Genomic DNA, 21,304 nt, shown 5'->3' on the forward strand with positions numbered 1-21,304 from the left:
TGCAGTTCTGTATTCAGCTCTCCAGGCTCTACCTGCCGTCTCCTGCTGCTGCCACACATCACTTCAGGAAACTGATGAACTGTACCAACCTCAGATTAACCTCCCACCCCGTCTTTCTTTTTCTGCAATCCCAGACCATCACTGGAGGTGAGTCATGCACTCACACACTGGGCACATGGGAACTACTGCGCGTGCGTGCACACACACACACACACACACACACACACACACACACACACACACACACACACACACACAATGACGTAAAGTTGCTCATTGACAGGGGTTATGGAGAGGTTTAAAATCCACCTGCTCTCCACTGTCAGACTGGCCCTGCTAAGTCTGACGTTTAACAGACAGTCTGAGCTTTTGGTGCAGTAGGGAGAATATTTTATTTTACATTCAAGTGCAAGCACTCCTAATTCTCTCCAATATAAATATAATTTGAAGTTCTTGCTTGCTTACACTGGAGCCTCAACCTAGGTATTTAAAGACCATCCATCCATCTTCGTCCGCTTATCTGGTATCGGGTCGCGGGGGCAGCAGCTCCAGCAGGAGACCCCAAACTTCCCTTTCCCGAGCCACATTAACCAGCTCCGACTGGGGGATCCCGAGGCGTTCCCAGGCCAGGTTGGAGATATAATCCCTCCACCTAGTCCTGGGTCTTCCCCGAGGCCTCCTCCCAGCTGGACGTGCCTGGAACACCTCCCTAGGGAGGCGCCCAGGGGGCATCCTTACCAGATGCCCGAACCACCTCAACTGGCTCCTTTCGACGCGAAGGAGCAGCGGCTCTACTCCGAGCTCCTCACGGATGACTGAGCTTCTCACCCTATCTCTAAGGGAGACGCCAGCCACCCTCCTGAGGAAACCCATTTCGGCCGCTTGTACCCTGGATCTCGTTCTTTCGGTCATGACCCAGCCTTCATGACCATAGGTGAGGGTAGGAACGAAAACTGGTAGATCGAGAGTTTTGCCTTCTGGCTCAGCTCTCTTTTCGTCACAACGGTGCGATAAATTGAATGTAATACCACACCCGCTGCGCCGATTCTCCGACCAATCTCCCGCTCCATTGTCCCCTGACTCGCGAACAAGACCCCAAGGTACTTGAACTCCTTCACTTGGGGTAAGGACTCATTCCCTACCTGGAGAAGGCACTCCATCGGTTTCCTGCTGAGAACCATGGCCTCAGATTTAGAGGTGCTAAAAGAGGTGCTTTAAGAGGTATTTAAAGACTCCTTTTGCAATTTTGGCAAAATCTGCGTTTGGCACACAAGATCTGAAAAACTGCAGGGTGTGAGGGTGTGATAATACACATACCAATACATTTTACTCAAGTTTGAATATGAATAAACCTAATCTAATTGAGTAAAAGAGATTTTTTTAAGATTATGATCACTACCCACTTCTCCTGTGGGAATAAAGATCAGCGAAGAATCGGTGTTGGCAGAAATGCATTCTGTGGTTTGTGTGTTAGCGTATCATTAACTGTTTTCCCTGAGGGGATAAACAAAATATCACATTCTTATTACTACATGCATAGCATTCAGATGAATTTATTCATTATTTGCTTCTTTGTATACATTTAGAGGATACCAGATTGTTTATTATTTCCTCCTATATTTTTGGCCTCATTAAATCCTAATGCAGCCCTAGTTTATGATATCCTTGTTTAAATCATTATTCAAGGAAGCTTATGTACTTCTTTGTGCTGACGAATAAGAGGCACTGTGTCTACCGAGGCTTAAACTGCAGCAATCCTTTATCCTTCTATTTTCTATTTTTATGGCATCAGTTTCTAAGGGTTATTTAGCCGAGCGAGGCAGGAAAAACGGTTAAACGTTCGTGACAATTTTTAAGGCACCTTAGTGAGGTGAATCAGAATTGGATTATCAACTCAAGACCTTTGCTTCCTTTGGTATTGTTTGTGGAATAGATACTTGTAGTGTCACAGTAGGTAGGTCTTCCACCACATTCATAATACTAGTGCAGTCTCAGTTCAAAACACCTGAGGAGGGCCAAATTGTGGGCCGAAACGTTATGTGCCTTATTTGCACTATTAAAGCATTTTTCCGGAGCATTAAGCTGTTGTGCAGACTTGACCTTCTTTGAATATTCACGTTTTTGTCCTGCACCAGCAACTAAATGGATGTGCACAACATCGTCTTTTTTGAATCGGTTCAAAACATGCCTGTTCGGAACGGGCCGACTGCTTGGCCCGTGGTATTGCTGCTTGCAGCTTTCTCGGGAACTGTCGTCTCTTCAACTTTACACTCACACTGCGCTTCCTCGGGTCCCGAACAATACACCTGCCATGACATCGTCGCGTCACATACCCAAGTTGCGGCTACCCACGGTCAAAACACCGGTGGAATGCACTCTGGTTCACAGGGAAGAAAAACCAGCAGCAGACGTTTACTATTAGGCAAGGTAGGCAACTTCCTGAGGGCCCGAGGTAAAATGGCCCCTAACAGCTATAGATTTATTATGATCTTCAGATATCAAAATTATTGAATATATTACTATCCTTACTCATTGTAGCCCGAAATAACTTACGCTTGTTTGCTTTTTGGGTGAGCGTTAGATAAGAAGATGGATACCATTCTCATGTCTATATGGTAAATATGAAGCTACAGACAGCAGCCAGTTAGTGTAGCACCAATACTGCAAACAGAGAACCTGCTACAGTAGCCTGGCTCTGTCCAAAGGTAACAGAATCCACCTACCAACACCTTTTGAAGCTCACTAATTAACACATTACATCGTGGTTGTTAAATCTGCACAAAAGCTTGTTAAAAGGACACGTTGGGGCTTTACACGCGGTTATGTGCGTGTGTGAGCATTAATACTCACACACGCACACAGAGGTTTCGCTGCTATTCATATGCTTATTTCAATCAGGAGAGACTTTGTTGCAGATATGCAAAGATTTATTGTACGAATGCATGATATGACTTCAGACAGTCTTTGGAGATTAGACTCCATCATTATTAGATGATATATAATTAGGGGGTTAGAAGGCCAGAAGCTGATCCCCCGATGGAGTCTAGACACTGATGGCGGTGTGAGGAAACCAAATACCGAACCGAGGAGTCGATGGCAGTCTGGTCGGAGGAGGAAGCAGGAGCCGTGCAGGATGAAGACCGGAAGAGGAGGGTTGTGTTCTTAGCCTGAAATGACAACTGAGCAGCAGAGAGAGACAGGTTTAAAACAGGGGTGTCGTGCTGTGATTGGCTTGTGAAATTCAAGGCCGCTTCTGATTGGTTAAATAAAAGTGAGCGCCTCTAACAGCTGTTCAGTTTTAGAAGAGAGAGAAATGTGATTAAGTTTAGAAGTCTTCCTGCAAGAATTTACGCTGAGCTCCATTAGAGCCATTAGCACCTCCGCGGGAGCTCTCCACATACGTCATGGTTCGTTTCCGACAATATGTGGTACAGACGAACGCAACGTTCACAGCCTGTAAATTGTCGTTAACTGCTGAAAATTAGGGAAATTTACGGGCGTTTATGGGGACGAAAATCCCACTTTTCATGCAGTGATCGTGAGCTAAGCTAACCGGCTGCTGGCTGTAGCTTCATATTTATAACGGTAAGATATGAGAGTGATGTTGGTCTTCTCATCTAACTCTTGGCAAGAAAGCAAAACATATATTTTGTATTTCCCAAAATGTCAAATTATTGCTTCGGGCAAGCAACCTAGTATTTTAGCCGAACAGCAGCCACCGTTATACTTTCTGGATTGTAACAAGGATGCGAATTTTGTCAGCTGCTCTTGTTTGCATCAACTGCACATTCCCTACTATGTTTTCATACGGCGACACCCAGTGTAGTATGTACAGAAGTTAGTCTTCGTCCGCTGTGTGTCCATTTTAGAATGTGTCAGAGCTCATACTGTAGTAGGCGACCTCACTTAGTGACGGGAAATGGACCAAAAGCAGAAACCAACAAATGTGTCTTCTAGCACGCCACAGTTTGTTCCCTTCCTGTGTTAGTCTGGTAAAACCATTACAATTTTTAATCTAAGACTTCTAAAGTCAGCACAATGCACATTGAGAACTATATGGCTAAGGTTGGTTAATAATAGGGCTGAACGATTTGGGGAAAAAAAATCTTAGTTGCGATTTTCTTGCCAGATATTGCGATTCGATTTGCGACAACCTGTGATATGTAAAATTATTCCAGCCTTTATCTTATGAAAAAAACAGTAAATATAATAAGGAAAAGAGGAATACAAAATGTTAAATCAAATGTTACACCAAACATTCGTCTAAAATGTTCACGTTTGATTAATCACGGTCTTCACGATTAGCTAATCGCATTCTTTCAAATCGCAATTTTGATTTGAAAACGATTAATCGTTCAGCCCTAGTTAATAACTAGCTAACATTGCCTCAAGACTGTTAAAAAAAAAAAAAAAAAACACTAAATGAAGTAGCTTGAATGACAAAAGTGCCATTTCCCAATTTCCCCAAGCTCACTTTAAATGGTGTACCAAAAGCAATATAGTTCTAACCATTAAAACTGCACGATCATTACAGCTGCTTTGTATTTGAAAATCTCAGTCCCTATTAACTTATTAAATCGTATTAAATCAAATGGAAAATGAATGAGCAAAAGCCAAATGTCTATAGAACTAAGTCCAATCTGACCAGTAAAACTGTAAGAGGGATTCTGTTTAATGACTTTGTATGAAATATTCGGTTACACTTTACTTGAAGGTATCTACGTAAGAGTGACATGACACTGTCATGAACGTGTCATAAACATTATAAACAAGTCACAAACGTTTATGACATAACGCTTCTTTTAGTAAGTGTCATTCGGTTTTTTGTCATGACAAGTTAGGGTTAGAGTTAGGGTTAGGGTTCATGTGTCATGACAGTGTCATGTGTTCACAACAGTGTCATGTCACTCTTATGTAGATACCTTCAAGTAAAGTGTTACCAAATATTCTCTTTATTCACTTTACTTTTCAAGGTTTCACCTTTGCTGGTTTCACCTGACCTTGAATCTGCTCCTTTGTAGCGTTTCAGTTACAAGACAACACATCTGCCATATGAATGATAGGATAGACCCTCTTCTTTTTTTTTGTGCAGGAGGAAACTCAGAGATGAGTAGATAACCTTCACACAACAACGGTGATTCGGAACTTCAAAGCTGCATGCTGAGTGTTGCTGAGTGTTTGTTTTTTTTACACACGAGGCAGGCATTTTCAGGCTCCAAGTAACCCATTGTGGATTTACATTTCATTTGTTGATGCTGCCATTTGACCTCATAATAATAATTCAGGTAAATGCTAAAAAAAAAAGAAAAGAAAAAAAAGAAGAATATTCCTCAAGGACACCCAGCAGTAGTTAATATGAGCAGACATGCAATAAGCCACGACTTTAAATGAGATTAGAGCAACTTTATAATTGTCCCCCGCAATGAAATCAGGAGAGAAAGTATGGATCGACCCCCGGTCCGTCCATCCAAATGTCACGCGCAATATCTGGGATGCCAGTGATTGGATTTTAATAATGCTCGGATGGGAAGGGTGATGACTGTCATTGCTTCATTGTGGCATTTTACAAATTACACTGATTAGCAGTGGAGCTGTACAACGATTACATGATGTTCATCATGCACAATATCTTGGATGGTGTTGGACACTTTGTCACGAAAGGCAAAGGGAGATAGCATACAAGTAGTATATTGATCAGTATATCGCAATCATTAATAAGCAATATACTCTATGAATCATATGTAAACAAATGGCTCGATTATGGAAAAACATCATAATCGCAATTATTTTGGTCAAAATTGAAATCACTATTTAACACGATCACTCGCTGACTTTTGGAAAGACGTTGCAATTATTGAACTTAAAATACAGTGAAAACGGTTAAACAAATCAACAGTGAAAACACCTTGAACTGTGAAATTGAACTTTTTGAATTACCCCTCAGAACACAAGACAAAACAAGAGTTTACTTGCAAAATATGATGTGCAAAATAATCAGTTTTCTTGATTGCATTGTTTTTGTGATTGTTAGGAGCCGAAATTGAAATCGCGATCAAAATTTGAGTAATTGCACAGCCCTACAAACTGTACATAACCTATAAAACCAATGATGTATCAAAAGTGTAATATATGTATTATAGAACATTGTATAGGAAACTATTTTGAGTCGTAAACATGAAATCATCAAATCAAGTTTATTTATAAAGCACATTCAAAAACAACCCGAGTTGACCAAAGTGCTGTGCAATGAAATAGCAAAAATAACATACCATGGTAACAGCATAAAAGCAGTAGAGATGACATATAGAGATGTTCCGATACCAGTATCGGTATCGCCTCCGATACTGTCTAAAATGCTGGTATCGGTATCGGGAAGTGCTGGAGTTTATGCACCGATCCGATACCACATAATAAAGCCCTAAAGAAAATCTACGTTAAAGTTTATTTATGTTCTTTTTCCGTTATAACTGACTGTCAAACTGGATAATAAAAGAAAGTTCTGTGGTATTCATTGTTTGTGTTTGTTCATGTTTCACAAAGAGTTTAACCTGAGCCAGATTGACAACAAAGATATAGAAATCATATCACATCCATACAGGGATAGTAGTATGCAGTTGTTAAAACATAATAAAATATATGACACACTGGTATCGGTACTCGGTATCGGCCGATACACAAGTTCAGGTATCAGAATCGGTATCGGGAAGCAAAAAATGGTATCGGACCATCTCTAATGACATACAGTAACAATACCATCCCATGCACTAATAAGTAAAGGAACAGATGGGACAATATACAACACAAATGACGGGACGTAAAACCTCAAGGATACTCCAAGGCCTGAGGAAACTTGTGGGTCTTAAGTTTGGCCTTAAACATGTCTACAGCAGGAAAACACTTGATTGAAAATGGTAAACTGTTCCGAAGCTTTGGGGCGGCTGCTGCGAATGCACAATCACCTATACACCTTCGCCTTGATCGAGGGACAGCCAGGAGCTGCTGGTCCAAGGAACTGAGAGATCTGGGGTTGGAAAGGTGGCCAGAAGGGCTCAGTGATGTACTGGGGGCGCCATGCTGTCTGAGGCTTTATAAACAAATGATATAACCTTAAAACTCAGTCCTATACTTGACCGGTAGCCGATGCGGAGACGCCAGTACAGGTGTGATGCTGTCTCTCTTCCTGGTACCAGTTAGTAGTCTAGCAGCAGCATTCTGATATGACCAATGAACAAACCAGTGTTTATTTATCTATATGATATGACAAATGTACAGACTAATGAATAACTATACACATATATCAACCAGAATGATGATAACATTACATACACATTTCATCAAACAAATAAGACATGCATCACAAAGTATAATAAACATTGAATATATTAAATACCCGTCCAAGAATCTAGCAATTTAGTAAGCAGACGTGTGTGGACATTACACATTGTACATGCATCACACAATGTAAAAGAGACAAACCAAACAAATGATCACACATTACATCAAACAAACAGCCTTCATCTGTTTTTAGCTCCGTTATTTGGTTTTTCAATCCACCTGCTGTATTTACATTTTACTTTTTTACCCCAAAGTTGTCAAAATTGCTTAACATACATTACATATATTGAACAAACAAGCAATGCATTGAATGACACATACAAGCAAACACACTAAAAGTATGTTTCTGTCCACCTATTTAATGCACATTTTTAATTTGCACAAAAAACCTGAGTAGAAAAGCTAAAAGAACGAAAAAGAAAAAAAGCCCAATAGTAACAGACTCTGCAAATATATCATGACTTACATAAGGCATGTGACTTAAACGCCGCTCAAACTTCCCGAAAACATCAGATCTGTGTGGAGCCACGGTGAGTCTGTAACCTTCCTCAACTTAATACACCAACTAATTCCCAATATTCACGCAACAGTAGTGGGTGGAAATGCACATTCATTCGAATGTGGTTGAAACTTGCACTACATTTGGATGGAAACCTGGCTTATGATTCTTTGTAGTTATTTTTAAAATGGAAGTCTGGGCCTTTTGCCTATGTTGTTTATTCATCAAGTCACTGACAACCCCAAAACAGAGCACCCAGTGCTAGCTGAAATATAGATGACAAATCTAGGAATAGCTGGAGACAAAGCATTAAAGAGAGAGCCTAAGTTTAGCTCCCTGTCTCCTAGGGTTGGGCGGTATCCAAATTTTGATACCATCAAACCTCCTCCCTATTTTACCGTGGTATACGGTATTACCGTGACTAATTAAAAATGATGACGTAAGGCTAAGACGCCGTCACCAAACTGTTGGCTTGTGCACCGTTCAGAAACTGAATAGGCTACCAAACACTAATACTGAAACAATAATAACATAACAACTTACAAAAAAACTACTTTCTCCTCCACACTGTCACGTGATGACAACCACACATAATTATATTTTGTGGAGTGCAAGCATAGAGTGCAAGCGGGGCAGACGTGTGCTGGAGGGGCAGCAGCGCGTGGACAAACTGTTGCCGGTTGGCGAGGAAAATCCTGTCTGCCTCCACAGCCAGCGCACGGCCAGTGCGATGCGCACGGCAGGGCTCCAGACTGCGACCAAATGGTTGCATTTTGCGACCAAAATTTGAGAGTGTGCGACTGAATTTTACATCCAGTCGCACATGTGCGACTAGTAAATTTGCCCTCTTTTTTACACGTTAAACGTCGAAATTTCGGTACCTGAGAGCGCGTAAGCTCAAGCTTATCTGTCCTCTCTGAAAATTGACAGAGAGTGGAGCTCTGACACAAACACACACACTCGCACACACGCATAGCTGCGTACGGTGCAAACTACGTCGGCTCTGCAGTTTTGTTGAAGTCACAGTGAGTCACGGAAATGCCGATAAAGTGGTTTCAAGTGTGGTTACAGTTTTTCAAAACTTCACGCAGACAGCGTTTGCTGTGATATGATATTAATGGAGAGGCGAAAACGGTCGAGGTGCTGTTGACGTTACACTTCCTAAGCAGGCACAACAGTGGTTTCCGTGCCCTGGGGACTGACTGACAGGCTGAGGTTGTAAGGAAAGGCAACTTTATTTCTACAGCACCTTTCAGCAACAAGGCAATTCAAAGTGCTTTACATGAAACATTAAAGAGCAGTTAAAAACGGTCATGATGAAAATAAAACAGGCTAAAAAAGATTATACAAATACAAGAATAAAAGTTACAGTGAGTAAGAAATGAATAATTATTCAATTTAATAGGTTGTAGGGATGGCTTCGGGAGGAGAGACGGAGGGGTTTTATTTTTATTTTTGTTTAATTTATTTAGAGTGTAACATATTATTCTAATAAAATAACATAATGTTCTAAGTACATAGGATAAATAGGTTTGACAATATTTGTTACAACTAACTAAATAATTGTTTTGTAATTATAGAGGGAAAGTACCAAAAAAAAGATACCGTTGGGTAACGGAACCGAATTTCAGGTATCGGTACCGATATTGGTTCAGTAGTAGCCTAAACAATGCATGTTTAATTTTAAGTTGAATTCATTGTAATTGTAGACTAGAGATGGTATATATATATTTTTTATTTATTTATTTATTTCATGACAGCGATGGTGCTGTCGATTAACCTATGTTGCATCTTCAAAAGTGACACTGAATTTGAAACAGCACATTGTAATTTCTGCATCTATTATCAAAGTATTTATTAGTAATACAGTGGAAATTTGTAGAAATGTGAATATTTGGTTAGCATGTTGATTTACGGTGTGTGCCCCTAAATTTTCTGGTTGCGCCCCTAAAATTTTCAGTTGGGGGCCACTGTGCTCCTAGTGTAAAAAGTTAGTCTGGAGCCCTGCACGGGTGCTGGAAGCTCTCCATTAACTCTCTATTAACTCGGACGGCTTGCTGTCGCCAAGGCCGTTCAGGCACAGCAGGCGGTCTGCTTTCTCCAGCTCTGACAGTTCAAAGAGTTTCAACAGGAATGTTTTAAGTGCGTCGTACTTTCCGTTAGCCGGAGGAGCCTCTAACAGCGCCATAGCCCTGGCTGTTGTTGAGGCATCCAAGGCCAATACCACATGGAAATACTTTGTAACGTCCTGTGTTATTCCTCTCAGCTGGAACTGGGCCTCGATGTGCTAAAACCACGGCCGTGGGTTGTGCTGCCAAAAGTCCGGTAACTTGATGGTGGCCTCGTGGTATACTGTATTACCGCCCAACCCTACTGTCTCTACAACTGAGAGATGACGCGGCTAATTGTTTTCCACCGACCTTGCGTGCTGCGTCGACCGGCTCAGTGAGGGGCCGTGACCGCTCGCCGGTGTCCAGGCATGTGTTAAAAGCCTCCCCACAGCGCAAGACGCCCTGGACTCATTTCACACTCTTTTCATTGTGAGGGAGCCCAGTCGTGTGTGTATGTGTTTGTGTGCACATTTGAGTTCAACATCTACAGTAGTTGTTTGTGTGAGATTGCGGTGTCCGTGTTTGTCTTTTCTCTGCGTGGACAGCACATATGTCCCTGGGTGTGTGAATTTGTGTTTGTGTTCAGACTTGTCATCCTTACACGGTGGCCGACGATACAGGCAGCTACGCCTCTCAGCGTGATTTGTGTCGCCTGGAAGTTTTCTGTTTCTCTCACACCTGCTCCTCTCTCCACACTCAGTGGGAGAACCTTTCGCCATTTTAATTTGCAACTGGGAAAGCGGATTTCTCCTCCTAACCATCTTTCTATACTAATCTGTAGGAATGCTGTGTCAGTGTATAGAAAATGTGTCAAATGTCTTTGTTTGAGGCTACATATCTGGCTTAAATTTTAGGATTATTTTCAAAAAGAAAAGTGATACAAATTGCTTAACTAAATCATTTTTTTGTGTCTTCATTGTTTAAGTTGAGGAGTATGGATTGATAGACAAACCGAGTAATTTGATTTAAGGGATTTTTGGATTGAAGGGAATTTTGAATCATTGGGAAGCTTGCACAAGGAACCTGCAGGGGATCAAACCACCACCACTTAAGGGCTCGTTGTGCTGTCAAGATCTTTAAAGGCCCTTGTGTATGTTAAGTGAACATACGAGTCAAGGGGAAATGTCACTGTTTACACGGATACATCCCGTTAAACCACCTGTCCATTTTATTAGAGAGAGCAGTACTGTGGATCCATAGCACAGCCATCAGTGGTAGTTCAGATACATGCGTTTGTTTCTGTGGTGGATGGTGTGGGCCCATCAGTGTTCATGTTAGAGCTTAGATCGGCCCAAAAAAATCAAGCCCGAACCTGCCCGAGCATGTTGTGTCCGAGCCCGGCCCGACCCGACACATTAACTGTAATTATGAGCCCGAGCCCGATTTAAACCCGACAATTTTTGAATACGTGGGCCGCTGACGTTTAGAATAATACAACAAGGACGAAGCATGTAAACTGTGCTGTTTGTTTAGAATGGAACGGATCGCCAAGTGGATCCGAATGAAGAAACGTAAAAAAAAAAAAGAAACAGTGATGAACAACATATTGTTGTCACTGCCCACGACTTGTTTAAACTGCTTCCATAGCTGCGACTTTCCTCCACACTTGCTCAAAGGTAATTCTCCTGTTTTTCTTTTTTTCTTTACATCTTCAAGCTCCCGGTGTGATGCGTGCGAGAGGAGGAGACTCCGCGCATGACACCTGCTGCATTTTGTAACTGCAGCCTAACTTTTGTACACATTTGTTACTTTTATATAGCCTATATATATATTTATAATATTTGTGATTATGGCATAGCTTTCTCCCCACCCAAATAGGATAATAAGGTAATGGCTAAAAAGAAAAAAATTTCCGCCACAAAGGATGTGGCGGAAAATAACGGCCCGAGCCCGACCCGAGGTCCGGTCGGGCTCGGGCCGTTGTTTTCCGCCACATCCTCAGGCCGAGAATCTAAACTGGAATGGAAAACATGATCTAATCTAATCATATTGGTTTGCCTCCCGCTGAACATAAAATATGGCTTTATAACTATAGCGCGCTATAACGGTTATTGTACATGGGGATATTTTTCTGCCATGTTTTCACTGACATGCTGCAGAAGTACGCAACGGCGTTCATCCAGTTTATTGTTCTTCCTGTCACTGTATTTATACCAGTGCACTACACAGAAAACATGGTTGTGTTAACACAAAAATAACATGGATACAGTATTTGCAATCCTAGCCCACACACACCTACTGTGTTTTAACTATGAATGTGTGATTCACTTTGTAAATGTAAGGTGGGTAAATCCTGTTCTCTATCTGCCAGTTTAAGAGTGGAAAAAACAACAACTTTTAGGGTAGTTTTTCGTCGGGCTAAGCTTGTGATCCGTTTGACAGCGGTGAAGTAAACTCGTGTATTTGAAAACCCCTGTGAGACCTCTGCAACCAAGGCAGGATAAAAAATCTGGAGTGGATTTTGATGTTCTGCAGCATCTGCAGAGACTTCTGTCGTCAGCTCGTGCGCAGTCACTTAACCTCCTAATTTCACAATTGCATCATGGTTAAAGGGGCGACATCTCCTTGGCACCAGCCAAAGGTGTCCTGTCTGCTTTATGTGCTCTACCCACCTGGCTTTAGCCTGCACTCTGAAATGGTCTCTACTGCCATTACCTTAACTATTCTTTGTTGAGGATCTGTGAGTTTGGTTCCCTAAATCAAACACACCCACACTTCACCTTTAGGTCACCTTTTTTACGTCTTACTAATTTTATAAAAACAAAAATAAATTACAACATTACACATTACGGCACTAATCTTTTTGTTTGTTTTTCAGCTCCTACTATGTGAGCCGTCTCTGTGTAACGTAGAGTTTTGTCCTGCCTGTCTCTACGACGTGTAACGTTAGACAGCCAATCACCAGCATTATTAGATCTTGGTAGAAGCATGCTGCATGCTTATTGGCTCACTCACGCTTTTGAGATTTACTCCTTAGGTATTGAAATTGGGTATGGAATGACGAGGCATTTTTCTATCCTCGATACTATGGAGGCAATTCCGTCAGTGCCTAAAAAGTATTGAATTCGGTACCCAGCTCTACTTGTGAGAGACTGATAAAACAAACAAAAATATAAAATAAATTAAAGCAGCAGAGGTTGAGATGTGCTGACTTTTAGTACCTAGTTTCCCAACTTCACATACACTTGAAATATTCATACACATTAGGCTGAGTACGCTTGTTGAGTAAAGCGACCATTGGGTGTAAAATTGGTGGAGTGTCTCTTTAAAGTTACCCTGAGGAAGTTTTTCACCACTAGTAGCGCTATATAGCAATGTTTTAATGAGCAGGTCCCCGTTTGGAATCTTGTGCATGAGGACGACCATAAAGTTTTCTGTTCATACTAAATGATAAAATCGGCAATTACCCGTAGTAAATGTAGTTTTATTCAAGGGAATATCAAGATAATTAAACCAGATAAATCAATGCCGTCATGTCGAACTAATTATGATAGGAACGTGAGATCTTATAATAAATAAACACGTATATTTTATTAAATTGCATGCACGTTAATTAACAAATATTAAGATTTTTTTTTAAATTGAAAATAAGTTGAATGTGAGGAATAAATCAAGGTCTTCCATGTACACGGAATCATTTATTAAATTGTAGACAGATATTTTCTTCTGTGGCCTGTTATTTGATTTTTTTGGTATTTTGAGAAACTTGACTCAACCGAGCTTGTTTGTCCTCCAGTACAGTCTTTACAACATAGGATGACATAATCATACACAATGGTATGATTAATAAAATAATAAATCCCATATAGCATTTGTACTACCATTACTGATTTTGGAATCCCCATATTTTGACTATAAGAAGACGTATCAGGATGAGCTGTCCTGTGTTTTTTGAGTTTGAGACACTAACTGTCAATTTATGCTCATTAGAAATGGCACAATAGCGGGACATATAAAGAGCCAATCTTTATTCATTCAAATAGAGGTCACCCACACTAGGTGTCTTTCTTCTGTAGATTATAAATTGCTTCGCTCTCTCTGTCTCTCTTTCTCCACCCACCACCTCTCGGCGTTTGAGAAAGTCGACGGAATTTAAATGGGATAAATCATAAATCTGATTAGGCGAATATTCTCTGTGATCTCGAGGGCAATATGGAAAAAAGGCGATGAATTGAAAATGATGAGAAGACTTTTTAATTTATTTTTTATTTTTGTTCTTCTTCTCTGTCTGTCTTTCCACCCCGTCAGGAGTTTAGTTGAATAATTTACTAGCAGGGCAATAATGTGAGGTACTTCATTAGATTGCAAAGCTCTCTGGTGTCAATGGAGATGTCTGCTAATTGAGAAGCGTTTGATGAATCACGATCAGGACCGTGACGATATTAACGGTCTCGAGGCGTATTACAGTAACCTGTAATTTTGAGCAGTCTCCAAGGGATTTCATACTGCTCCACAAACAGTCATTAACTCGCTATTCATGTTTGCTCAAGGTGGACTGAAGCGCACTTCCTCCAACCAAAATTAAGGATAAGAATTAACGTTTTGGATTGAAAACTTTCACAAAGATAGGTGACAAGTAGGGCTGGGTATCGTTCAAATATTTTCGATACGGATACCAATACCATTACCGAGACTTCGATACTGGTTCCTGAACGATACTTTTTTTCGATACCAATTTCATAAAATCCATTTTATCAGAAAGAAATTACATTAGACAGCCAATCAGCAGCATGCTCATTGGCTCGCTGACTCTGCTAAGATCTACTCCTTGGGTATTGAAATTTGGTATTGAATGACGAGGCATTTTTTGATACTCGATACTAAGGAGGCAATTCGGTCGGTCCCTAAAAAGTATTGAAGTCGGTACCCAGCCCTAGTGACAAGGAGGGTTTCTCTGAATTCTTACAGACAGAATGACACACACAAGGCATTTCAGACCATTTGGTAGACCAACAGCGCAACAAAAATACACAGTACACTGTCTCATGTTGATAAAGGTCAGTACTGTTAAAAGAGTCCTACATGTGGCCAATCATTGTTGGTGTCTGACACCTCTGACGCCACCTGTGCCCCAACGGGATCAGGACTTTTTCCTCCCTGCTATGAAAAAGATAGACACTGCCGCTGAACTGGCTTGCCTTTTTACTCCAAAGAAAAATGAAAGACTCATATTTAATTGGCGCAATCCTTTTCACATTAGGCTGAAGATGCATTTCATTACAGGTTGTAAGGTCAGGAGGAGGCATCGACTTCTAAGCCTGATGACTTCACATTATTCGGTCTTACTCCATTAGCTGCAAAAGTTATTAGCTCAAAGTTTAAGAGCTTTGTCAGAGTTTGAGGTCAATGAAAAGGAATGACAGGAAGTTATTACTTCAAATGGGTTATTTGCAGCTCTGGGGCTCAAGATATTCTAGGAAGAATCCTTAAAGATTTGATAGAAACACAAAAGGTTTTACCGCCTGACAAATGGCTCTGTATGTTCCAGTGTTAGTATAGTTTCATGTACTGTTATCTTCTCCACCTCATTTATTCTTAGAGACCTTATACGTTTGAATAGACCAACACAAATGCAGAACTGCGTGCAAAGTTTCAACACAGTGGGCTTTGGTAAAAATGTGCAGGGTCCTCCGGCAAAAAAGCTGGCTCAACTTTTGTTGAAATGCGACATCATCCTGCAAGTTGCAGCGTTGTCCAATCAAATACGTGCAAGCACACATTTCTTGTACTGTAGATTCCTTTCAAATGTGAACAGTGCATTTTTTTTTCAATAATTGCTGTTTTTTGTACCAGCACTAAATCCATCACAAAATTCAAAGAATGTGTGCTTACCTTTTTTTTTTTAATAACTTCTACATTTTTAACTCTCAATACTCAATAATATTTCTTTTACATACATTTTAATGTAACCTTGGTGACCTTCTTAGCACATTAGATGTAGGCCAGACTCAGTAAGCATACAGAGTGAGGAGTGTTTTATCATGCCAGACACAGCGCAGAGGAGCGGGCCATTGATCTGTGAAACCACAGTGTCAAACCTCTGCTCGGTGAACAGTGTGTTGACTGCACGTAAATTGAAACTTTTTTTTTGATCCCAGAAGTTTTAAAACTGCATTCAAAAATGTCACTTTGCACAACCTTTCTATATACTATAGTGCGCAAAAAAAGGGTTGGGTGATATGGACTGTAAACTTGGAAGTATTGTTATCAGCCAGTCACACTTCTCATCCCATACCTATTAAAACCCTGTACCAGTCAGTGGTGCATGATGATAATGTAATAAAGGCTCATCTCAGGGTTTAGACTTGCTCACAACTTTGTGTCATTTATCTTGGTATGAGATGATGTATGGGGTCCAAGTGTTCGTGTTACTCTGCATACTCGGCATTTGTCAAATGGTTTAAGGTCAGTGTCTTGACAGGGTTGCGTCTTCTCTCTTGTCCTGTTTCTGATTTTTGATATGGGGAACATCCAGCTTGGCAATTGCTTTTTCACTGATCCGCCTGCAGCTTTCAAGGTGCACTTGAACAGTGTACCGCTGAAGGTAAAGTTGCTGGCGTTGAGTTTTGTGGCCCCCAAACTTAAAGCTGGCGGAGGCAGTTAATTTTTGGTGTTGTTTGGCAAAAATTCCGTATTATAATTGAAGTGGTCTGAGAGAAAACTAGACTTATACATCTCCTCTTTGGCTTTGTATTCAGGCTTTAGTTAGTCTGGTTCAACAGATGTACATTTCCAGGATATTTGCCTGACACGATTGGCGGGGATTAGCTATGGACAAAATACACACGTTGTAATGTATGCGTGATGTAGCCAGACCTTACTCCACAGTGCTGTGGAGATAGGTTTGGCAACGCAAGACTAGCCTTTAGTAAATCTATCCGTCACGGGAGACTTTGGCCAATCACAGGTCATTTCAGAGAGAGCGTTCCTATTGGCTGTTCTGCCAATGCAGATGGGCATGCGCGTTCCTTCAGTGAAGGTTCTGTTTACTTAGGCTCAGGGCTGCAGCTAATTCAAAGCTTAACTACTAAACTATTAGATAAGAAACTTTATTGTGATAAATCAATATAACCCATCTGAAAGGATCAGTGTGAAATCCATGACCAAAATAGTCATACATTCTATCATTGTGTTACTTATGGATGGAATTATAGTGAAAAATAAATTATTCCCCTTTGTGCTGGGGACCCCCTGTAACCCCTTCAAGGATCCCTGGGGGTTCCCGGATCCCACTTTGGGAACCACTGTATTAAGGACGCCGAATATGGTGCAGCCAGTCAGCTTTGCTGCCAATTTGCCCCATTGGCCACTTGTGATACTGATAACAAAACAAATCCCCTGCTTCCCAAAAAGCATTTGCCCCGTACACCACTATTATAAGAGAGACTTATTGTATACTGTTTTTTTTTACCATGAGGATTTTATACTACACGACTCTCCTAAAGCCTAGAAAAGCAATTTTTTGTTTGGCCAATGTAAAGTCTACGATCCAAGCTGGACCTAAGCTTATTTGCTAAAAGTGTTTTGCACTCCAGGAGGACTGTCGAACAGTGCCTCCTATTTTCCATCTGAGAGAACCCATCAGGCATTGATTAGTAAGTGTGCCTCCCACCGGAGGTGTAATGGGCATGGCCACCTGTGAAGAAACCCTAGGGTTGACAAAGGACGTGCTGGAGGGGAATATACCTCACAGCTGGTCTGGGAACACCTTGGGATCCCACAGTTGGTGGAAGTTGCCCTGCAGAAGCATGTCTGCCCTGCCCGGCGACACTGCAGTTACACTGCGGTCCAAGCAAATGGAGATGTGAACAAACGGATTCCCTGAGGTACCCAATAATTTGCCATCCATCCACACAACCGTCCATCCAACACATCTCTAAACGAGCTACACATAAGCTGCACACTTTCCAATTATTCTGCCCCGCCACCCCCACAGCACATGTATCCTCCATATCTCCCACAGATATAGTGTATCCGGTGACCGGTGCATTTGAGCCACAAACCCTTCCATTTCTCCATCGCTCACTCTCGCTATCCCTCCATCGCCGCCTGAGCCGGGCGTCGGGATGCTATCACGCCCCAGGCAATCAGAGATACAGTCATATGTCACAAATAGGTGTCAACTCTTATCACAGTGGGGAGGGGTTGAAGGCAAGTGAAAACTGACTTATTAGAACTCACTCTTTCTCCATTTGCCCGGCCTTTGCTGGATATCACCTTTTTTTTCCTTCACAGGCCGGCGATATTTGACCAATAACACAAATGTAATACCTCTCCCCTCCGCTCCCTGCCACTATCCCTGTTGATTTACTGGACCTGTAAACTGCAAGTATAGTTTATTTAATGTTTTTTTTTTAAAAGGATGGAAAGTGAGCCTGCAGGTATGGGAAGGACATACAGGGCTACTTTCATACAGTAGCCTTGACTATTATCAAGTTATTTGTTGGAAATTGGTATGATTTATTGCTTGGTGTTAGTTTCGGCCCAGTTTAGCAAAGTTGGTATGGAAAAAGTTTTCATATCTCGTATCATCTTTTTCCATTTATTGCCTTTCCTGTCACCTCCGGGTGTTTTGTGGTGCGTGTTTCTGAAACAAAGTTTTAGGGTCATGTTTGAACAAGTTATTGTGAAATTATAGCAAATGTAGTTTGTGGTAACAAGTTGTTGATATTTTGTCTGAAGAGATTTCTTCAATGTTTGACAAGTTTTAAAAGGTTTGGTGTCTATAAGAGCAGTTACAGCAATATTTGACAACACAGTACTGTGATTTCATAAATATTCAAATACTACTAAGACATGCTTCCAGTTTGCCCCTAAAGTGTCTATAAAAGAACATGTGTTTTATCTTTTTTTTTAATGAATTAATCTCTTTTAAACTTTGCACAATAAAATGAATTGGCAGAGTCACTCAATTGGCTAATCTCTGTTCTTGCACATCAATGAACTCTCTACTAAAGTTAAACTGTCTGACATGATTTGAGAGAATTAAATCCATATCCAGTTCTTTGTGCTCGAAATATAGCACGCCTTTTTCTACGAAAGTACTCTGGAACAAAAGGACTCATATCACACATCATACATGGTTTATGGAGCATTGACTCTGCTGATCCATGCTGCAGCATTTATAGCCTGGGGTCATGGCAACGTGTGAAAACACTCTGCAGTGTTTACACTGCATCAGTAGCTTACAAAATAAATCCAGCTGTGTAGCACAATCCTATAGTCACTCCATATAGTGTATCCATATTAGAATTGTTGTTCCAGGTGTAATGTGGCATTGTGCAACATAGGCGTCTGTCAGTGCAGAGATAATTACCTTAGTAGATAGTGAAGAAGTCTTGTTTGCATGTTCATGCGCATTTATTGTATGTGTATATATACGGTGTGTATATACAGTATGTGTATGCAAGAACCCATGTATTTCCCTCACATGTTCAAAGTAGCACATCCAATCAAAATTAATATTTAAAGGTGTTAAAAAAGTGTTTGAAGGTATAATCCTTGAGATTTTAGTCCAGGTTGATGTGGCAACATCAACCTGGACCGTGGTTACCGTGTGTGGTTTGATATAACAACAAACACTCACACTTGAGCAGCGACTTAGTCAGAAACACAACAGAAGAGCAACTGATATATCTGTTTACAGTGCAGAAACAATCTGAACTGTGGTAGCCAATACATTGCATTTCCAGCTTCCAGCTGAGCAGAGCAGCTGAGGTCTGCCGAGATCCACGGGATTACGCGAATTATGTGTCACACAGGTCCAAAAAGCCCGTCATCCGGAGGATCTCAGCAGACCTGGGCTGCTCCGAGCTGTGCATTGGCGCCATGGAGGGAAGCCAAACACTGTTCATCCAAACACACTGCCCACACAGAGCTGAATTACAAAACTAAAGAATTAAAAGACTAAACAGTGAGCCTGATTTCAATAAAATAATATGCTGCATCCAGCACGGTGATGGCAGAGTCCGCCACTACCAATAAAAACAACTCTATAGTGAAGTAATTACAGAATATGAGTATATTTGACCATTGCAGTAAAAACGTCAACAGTTAATAGTATCAAAAATGGGGCTTGATTCTATGAAAATCTTAAGGGTTATAAGTAAGTTGTAAGTATAACTTTTAATTTTGATGACTTTTAGTATCTTTTGTTAATGTGATGTTTTCAAGACCGTTTTCAGTACAGAAATCCAATTAAATCCTGTAAATACAATTTACAGTCAGTGCAGAGCTTATGCAGTTATGTCAAAACTGATCAATTAATAGATTAACTTCCTCACTGTGGCTGAGAGCACTCTTTGATACTCTGACGGAATATAGTGTCAACAGTGAAACAGTCAGATTCATTGTTCTGTTCTTGTAGTATAATTGAATCATCAATTTTACCCTGGAATACCACAAATATGGCACAACATACAAATGACTGTCACTGCTGTACATATTAGATGGAATTATGCCATTTAGCCCAGTTTGCTGCTCTGTTCTGCACATGTGGCCCAGAGCCCAGCTGTTGCCAAATTAATTTCACTTGTACAATGTTTCCGTGCATTTCAGTGTCTCCGTGTAAAGAGAGGAGCAGGGAGTCACCATATGTCTTTAAACACACACACTAGTGACTTAAAAAATTAAAACTCTTTTTAATAATTTCCCCCTAAATTCTCAAGTTCTGTGATTTTATCGCTGCCTTCCCCTCCGTCACCATCTGCCTGCTTCTCTCCTTGGTGGCAGAAGTGGAGGCTCTTGGATGCCGGCTTCATCTGGAGAGATGGGGGGGGGTTGGGGGGGGGGCGGAGTCACGTAACAAGAGAACGAGTCAGCCATCAATCTTCCTCTCCGCCATTCCTTCGCTCACCCTCTCCTGCTCTCCTTCACTATCACTTCCTCGGTGTCTGTTCTCTATCTCTGTCTGCCTGTCTTCCCCCTATTCCCTCTCTAATCCCATCTTCAGTCAAGGCTGGACATGTGTGATGGCCCTCCTTTCTCCTCCATGCCATCCAGCTGGACCAATATAACCCTCCTCTCAGCCCTCTCCTTATTACTCCTCTGTCTAGATAGGATCTCCAGGAGGCTTCAAGCCATTGTATTTCTCGCTCTCTGTCCTTCAGTGACCGTCTTTATAGAATGGATCCGGATGGGAGATGGCTTAGCTAAAGCCACAGTGGAAATCCTCAACTTATGGTTTCATAAGGGGGGCTATTCTAGCTTAGCTGCCACATTAGGCGTAATGTCCCCTAAAACCCACTTTCAGACAAGACTTAGCCAAGCACTAAGAGGATGTTGGTTCAACTGTAAGCCAATCAACAATTAAGCTGCTTTTGAAAAACCTGGCCACGATCCATAAAGATAAAGTTGTGGA

General features: G+C 41.2%; 1 long non-coding RNA gene across 1 annotated transcript in view; it reads left to right on the plus strand.

Moving 5' to 3' along the window:
- The window catches only part of LOC116039809, a 196,067-nt gene that overhangs the window by 53,879 nt on the left and 120,884 nt on the right, over window positions 1–21,304 (plus strand). The window contains exon 4 of the long non-coding RNA XR_004896095.1: window positions 18–147. This is a non-coding gene — a long non-coding RNA (uncharacterized LOC116039809). The remainder of the gene's footprint in view (window positions 1–17; window positions 148–21,304) is intronic.

This window comes from Sander lucioperca, chromosome 20, assembly GCF_008315115.2.
Source record: "Sander lucioperca isolate FBNREF2018 chromosome 20, SLUC_FBN_1.2, whole genome shotgun sequence".
In the NCBI taxonomy this organism is placed as follows: Eukaryota; Metazoa; Chordata; class Actinopteri; order Perciformes; family Percidae; genus Sander; species Sander lucioperca.